General features: G+C 40.1%; 1 pseudogene; it reads right to left on the reverse strand.

Moving 5' to 3' along the window:
* Nucleotides 1–1,593: 1,593 nt before the first annotated feature.
* LOC148018490 (Golgi apparatus membrane protein tvp38-like) lies at nucleotides 1,594–4,994 on the reverse strand (annotated as a pseudogene).
* Nucleotides 4,995–6,708: the final 1,714 nt, after the last annotated feature.

Genomic DNA, 6,708 nt, shown 5'->3' on the forward strand with positions numbered 1-6,708 from the left:
AATTTATCCACACTTTCCTGTATGGCATCCTCATTCCGAAGCTTTGGAGCTGACTCAAAAAAATGATTTTATTTCTTCCATGGAAGCGAATGTACTCGTGTTTTTCAAGCAGAACAATCACTAATAGACATGAAGCTTGAGAATTTTTGAACTCCCTGGGTAGATGAGCATTCCATCAGTTCGCTCTTGGTGTGGCTACCTGCACCTATACCTTTCAAGCTGGAAGGAAACCGAAGCCCATAATCCCTGCCTGATGGAGCGTACTACTGTTGCTGCTACATATACAATTTTGTCTGCTGATTTTGAAGTTGCATACACATAGACATATTCTACAAAATCTGCTTTAAATCATCCGTAGAAGTACTTGAAGCAGAAGTCGATGATGAAGTCGAAGTAGAGGACAAAGCAGGAATCATAGAAGGGGCTGAAATTGATGCTAAAGTGTCTCCCGTAATCCTGAATTTTTTTTAAAATGCGACACTTTCACGTTGGGTTCACCAAAGATATCAAAGGGTTTTCAAAAGCAAAGTCGCGTCCACAGAGGACCTTGACGAATTTCAAGATAGAAGATCAATCATGTGAATAAGCAAGACGAGAAAATGATGCCAAGTAACAATTGTATTACTGCCAAGATGTTTACAAAATACAAGATGAATTCCAATCTGATCAGTCCACTGGTTTTAGGCCACCCGATTTAATTCTACAGCATTTGTAGATCCTTCTGCTATAATGGTCGTATGGATCCTTGAAGTTCCTTCTTGCATGTCAGCATGAGAAAAAAAATGCAGGCGAGCTTTTCTTGGGGAAATAAAGACAAGTATTCGTTCCAGCATGAAAGGAAGATATAGGTTTACTCACACAAGTTGGTTTGTTTTGCCCTTTTTGCCTCATAGTTTCCTGTATGGCATCCTCATTTTGAAGCTTCGGAGCTAACTCAAAAAAATGATTTTATTTCTTCCATGCAAGCGAATGTACGGGTGTTGTTCAAGCAGAACGATCACTAATAGACATAAAGCTTGAGAATTTTTGAACTCCCTGGGCAGATGAGCATTCCATCTGTTTGCTCTTGCATGGTGAGGCTACCCACACCTATAATACCTTTCAAGCTGGAAGGAAACTGAAGCCCATAATCCCTGCCTGACGGAGCATACTGCCATGTACAGTTAGGCAGCCGACAAGTAAAGCCCAGTATCCATCCAATCATTTTCTTCCAACTCGGTGTTTTCTAGCCTACCAAAGATTTATCTCGCACATGCCCCTACCTCGGCTAGCTTCTTGGAAAGGTTCAACAGAGTTAATTCATACATGTGCTCAGATAGGCAGCTTCCCTATCGGATGAATTGGACCATCTACAGAACCTGCTTGGAGACCTCTAAGTCGTTCATCTTGGCTATGTAATATGGTGTTGGAGCTTTTTCCCTCTGCGCAGTTTTTCTAGTCTAATGATTTTGTCAAAGATAAATGCTTTTTCAGGAGTGATTACTGTAAGGTCGTAAGGTGCGATATTTCTCATTATGGTCGCCTAAGCCTGCTGCAATGCTTCATCACTCGTTAGCACCGTGCGATTGTCTCCTGCTTTTTCCCTCCCTATTGTTACCAGCACAATGTCTGAAAATAGACCCGATCTACATCACGACTCCCTTTTTGGCTTTTCTTTTCTGAACCTCCTTCTGTTGACACTTTGAAGGGCCCTGTTGTTACGTTAGGGGTTTCTGCAAGTTGTTTAGTCTTGTCTTCGTGGTGTTCTAATGTAGGTCCCAGACGACTATCATCTGTAACTCGAAATTCAGATTCCACAGCAGATTCTTGTGCATGCTCTTTGATTTCTAGTTCATGTATAGCATTCTTTCCGTAAATTGTTATGGCAATGGTAACACCCAATGTCGCAATAAAGCCAATGACATCCTAGGCAATCTGAAATGGTGTGAGGTGTTCCCTTGCATTCTTCATGTCAGCCAAAGTTTTAAGAAGCCTACCACTGTAAATGGTAACAAAGGCCTCTGGAACTAAGATGGCACATGAACTGCTAATATATGGACCACATTTCACATTTGTTGTGGCTATAGCATAATTAAACAGTGGGTATGGGATTGGTGAAACTCTTAATATCAGTAACACACTGAACTGCTAAAGCCATCCTCCTTGATCTGCTATTCTGATTAGAGTAGTCCTTTTGGGCCATTTTTGTAACCATCTTTGAATCCTTGCTTGGAACAACCAACGAACAATAAAGAAAGGTACTGACATTCCTATGCTTGTGCCAACGATAATAATCAGGAATCCATACCCATATCCAAATATCATTTGAGCAAGCCACGTTCAAGGTCCAGTTGGGATAAGATAAATGGGCAACAAAACTAATGAACCAATTAGGACGAATGCAAGCACTGACCTACTAAAAGTTGTTGCCTCCCACTCCATTAAGGGTATTATAACCTTGTCTAATAAAAAGGGGAGTCCCCATACTCAAATGAAACTAAGAGCTCTAAGGCCGAGTATGCTCCACAAAAAAAATATTTTGTCCAAACCCAAAGCCTTTTCTTGGATATATTAACTGGAAGAGGAATGTTCTTAAACTCTTCTAGCTCCAAGTCCTCTACATACTGCAATCTGACTGGAAACCACAGTTTGATTCAAGGGAGGGGAATGCTTACGACCGCCGAATCATTAAGAAAACGAAGGAAACCAACGTTCAGGTAAGCAATTGGAAGCAATAATATGGTCGACGATTCCAAGTTGGAGCAGGACACCAAACATCCACTCTCTTCTTTCCAGAAACAAAAGAGTGGTGCCGTTGTCAAAGATGGATCAGTCAAACATGCTGAAGACTCATTGTCAATCCATTCCATATACTCAGTGACTCCATGTAAAGGCTTTCCCACAAAATCACCAATCTTTGTATCCACAGTATAGATCGTGTAAACCTCATCACCTTTTGTATCTTCATCATAAGCAAACAACTTGAGAAGCTCGGGAAAACCATACTCATTGCATATCTAGAGCCCATTCTCCTTCTAAATTTTTTGTAACAAATATCAGATTCACTCCCAAACAACACTTGTCTCTTTTGTGAAATTGAACATGAACCAACTGAAGGCAAAACGTTCAGGTAGAGCAAAGCACAACCTCTAAGTATGCACAAAGTAACAAATGTCACACAGAAAAACTTTTTGGTGGATTCCACACCTCGGATACGCAACAGTATGGTAGCGATTAGGTGGCCTAAAAGTCGAGATGTGTCCAAATACAATGTCCAATAATGAAATATTTAAACTGAGCGTCCATGCACGTACAAAATAATAAATGTTTGTCAAGCGCTTCAATAAATAAGTGCACTTAAAGAAATATTAGCACCACACCTTTAACGATAAGATGCACGCCTATCAAAAATGATAATTTTTTCTAGGTAATTTGAATACACGCTATCACCCCCAGTGCTTCCCAACACCACCGCTGCACTTGCTCTACACATCAACTGAAGCATTCACAATTGTTAGAAAATAATAAAATCAATCGACAAAAGTGAATATGTAGCAGTCTTCAGCTACAAAATAAATAAATTGATTAGAACTCTATCCTAGCCTTAATTTAATACAAGTGCACTCTAAACTCATAAACATCCATTTATTTAAATATGTATTTTACGGAACCACCTGCTATGGAATCACCCACGTGCATATTAAATTAATATGACGCCCAAAAAGGACAGGTGTCTTTGTCAACTTCTCGCACAAGGAATCCACCTTGTGTATGAGCCCCAATAAATAAATATAGTTTTACGAAATCCACCGCAAAACCTCACGGAATTCACTGTGGAAAAAAAAATTCACGGAATCCACCGCAAAACCTCACGGAATTCACGCAAGGCCATTATGCTAAATACTATGTGCGATTTGAAGGACCATTTGTAGCCAAGTTTTGAACTCTAGATTTTAGCTTGGTGATAGATCTGTGATGTGCTTTTGGCTCAATATGATCTCTAGGTTGATTTCAAGGGGTTAGATGTGTCAAATTTGTATTCTATTCACTTATCAGATTTGACAGTTTTTTGCCTAATTCTCATGAGTCCAATTATCAAAATCAGACATCTGATTTTGGGTTGGTTTGATTGGCGGATCAGAGTTCGAGTGGTCTCAATTCGATTCTGGTGGTCCGATTATGGGGTAGTCTGACTTTTCTGTGTCCAAATTTTGTGACTCCGATTCCCAAGTAGTCTGATTTTCAACGTTGTCTAGTTGTCTAATTTTCCGAGCATCCAAATCGGACGACGAGTCTTGTGTTTCTGATTGGATGGGTTTTTAGGGTATCCAAGACTGAAACTATTCGATTCAGGGAATCGGATCGTCCGAGTTCAATTTTGGGAATTAAACTTTGGTAACAGGGTCTAATTCTTGCATTTGAGTTTCTAGGGGGTGATGAAATCCAGCTGGACTCTAATGATTTTGGTTATGAGGGGTCACACAAACTTTCAGAATGTAAGAATAGAGCCTAATGAAGGATTGTATATACCTAGAGTAGCAAATAAACTCCAAAATACAAATCGGCAAACAAATCAAACCCTCTTGCCCCATTATGACAACAAAAAGCCTAATGCTTGTTTTCCTTTTTTTCTTTTTTTTTTCCTACCCTAATCTATTCAAATCACAAAGCAAACACCTACACTACTCCAATCTAATTTTCCAAATTCAAAAAATCAAAAACTTACTTGCTAAGGAGATCGAATACCTCTTCAAACTCCCTCACTTCCTACCTATCTATCTCAAGCACCGGTTTGGGGAAAACCTTACTTCAATGCTCGATTCGGAGCATGCAAGAACTCACGGCTTGAATATGTTCGTCCTAGAAACAGAATCAAAATGTAGTGGGAGCTCATGCTCGACCGTCAAGACCCATGGATTTCTTATTGTTTCAAGAGTTTCAAGCCGAATGCAATAGCTATCTCTCACCTAGCCGTATGCATTCTCAACTTGCAGATGTAGTGAGCTTACCTCCATGACCGATCGAGTTGTCTCCTCTCCCGAGCACTCTGGTAGCTCCATGATCCAAGTGCAAGCTTCAAGCCAGCTCGATTCTCAAGCTCAACATTCCAAGCTCCTTTGCCGCGAGGAAGAGAAGAGAAGAGAAGATGGAGAGCTTCTCTACCACGGTCCCTCACCCTCGCACTCTCACACTCCCTCTCTCAAGTACAAGCTCAAGTAAGCAAGAAGAAGAAGAAAAGGAGAGATACTTTTTTGGCCACACACAAGAATGAGCTTCTCTATTCACTTTTTACCTTTTATACAAGCCCTAATCCTCCTTGCGTAGTCATCCCCTTTTTGGTCTTGGGCTTGACCTATTCCTCCAACCCTTCTCCTCCTCTTTTCCTATTGGCATGGCCTCAACTCGTGTCTCTAACAATTTACAATTTGCACAGGTGGGAGGTTGGTGCTCTTTTACAAAAGTATTGACTTACGCTTTTTCTTGTGTCTCTCTCCTTGATTTAGGACTTTTTTACACTTCTTGTGTTTTTAAATTTTTCTTGGCACGTCTTCATCTTCCGTTTCACTTTTTCCTTGGCCTTGTCTTCTACTTTACATTTTCCAGTTTTTATGCTTTGTTCTTCTGAGGGCTAACAATACAACTTGAAGCTGGAGGTTTTGAGTGATAGAAGCCATGATTCTTAAGGGAAAGTACTTTGCTAAGATGAAGACAAGTTGAATTGATGTGTGTATTCTTAGAGTTGGAATTCTCATGAGAGTGATTGCGAAGAGAGTAGTCGAGTTACAGGCTAGTTGCCTAGAGTATGTTTGATGTGTATTGAGTTGCTCATACGTTCTAATATGGTGACTACTTCAGTGTTTTGCTTCCATCTTCTTTTATTGCATAGGTACCAACATGTGCCTTGCCATGACTACTTCATAAGACCCTACATCTTCTCACCATTGAGCGCGTAACTTTGTGACATCTTTGCTAAACCCAATGTAAAGACCGTAAATGTGCAAATGCTTTTTGGGCAAGATATAGAGCAAGTCATGGAGTACTTGCAATAGGTACTTGAGCTTAAATACATAGATGGAGGAGTTGGGATGCAACTTTTGGCTATATTTCTAATGCTCATTGATTGTTATAAGTCCCTGGTGACATAGGACAGTTCTAGGGAAAAACAAATGCTTTGCATGTAAATGATACAGCAAGTGCTAGATGCCAATGTAGAGTTGAGTGAGAATGGATATGTAACTTATGTCACTTATGGATTTTGAAATAAATTTCAGAATCTATATAGGAGGCTTGTTTCTTCATATAAGGATCAACAGTAGTAATGGGAGAAATAGGAAGAGAAAGAACAAAGGAGGTGGGAAGAGGGAGAAGCAAGAAGACAGATAGAGGAGGTATTTGAGATGTGGAAAGAGGAGGAGATAAGGATATAGATGCAGCCAAAGGATAATGAACTTATAGAGGAAACACATGCTTTTGCCCACGCTTCACTTCTTGCTACACTGAGGCTGAGCTTCGACCCCCTATGGATGCTTTTGATGAGCCTATTGAGGATTTGAGCACTTATGCAACAAATGCCCCTATAAAGGATGTTGATGTAGTGACTAGAGATGCTTTGAGTTGCCATACCAAAGATGTCTCTACGAATATTAGTGATATTTTAAGTCACCATTCAAATGATGTTTATTCAGCTACTATTGGTGCTTTGACTACCTAGGATGATGAAACCTTCTA

Source organism: Lygodium microphyllum, chromosome 21 (genome assembly GCF_053477565.2).
Source record: "Lygodium microphyllum isolate KBCC chromosome 21, Lygodium_microphyllum_v1.1.10, whole genome shotgun sequence".
NCBI lineage: Eukaryota > Viridiplantae > Streptophyta > Polypodiopsida > Schizaeales > Lygodiaceae > Lygodium > Lygodium microphyllum.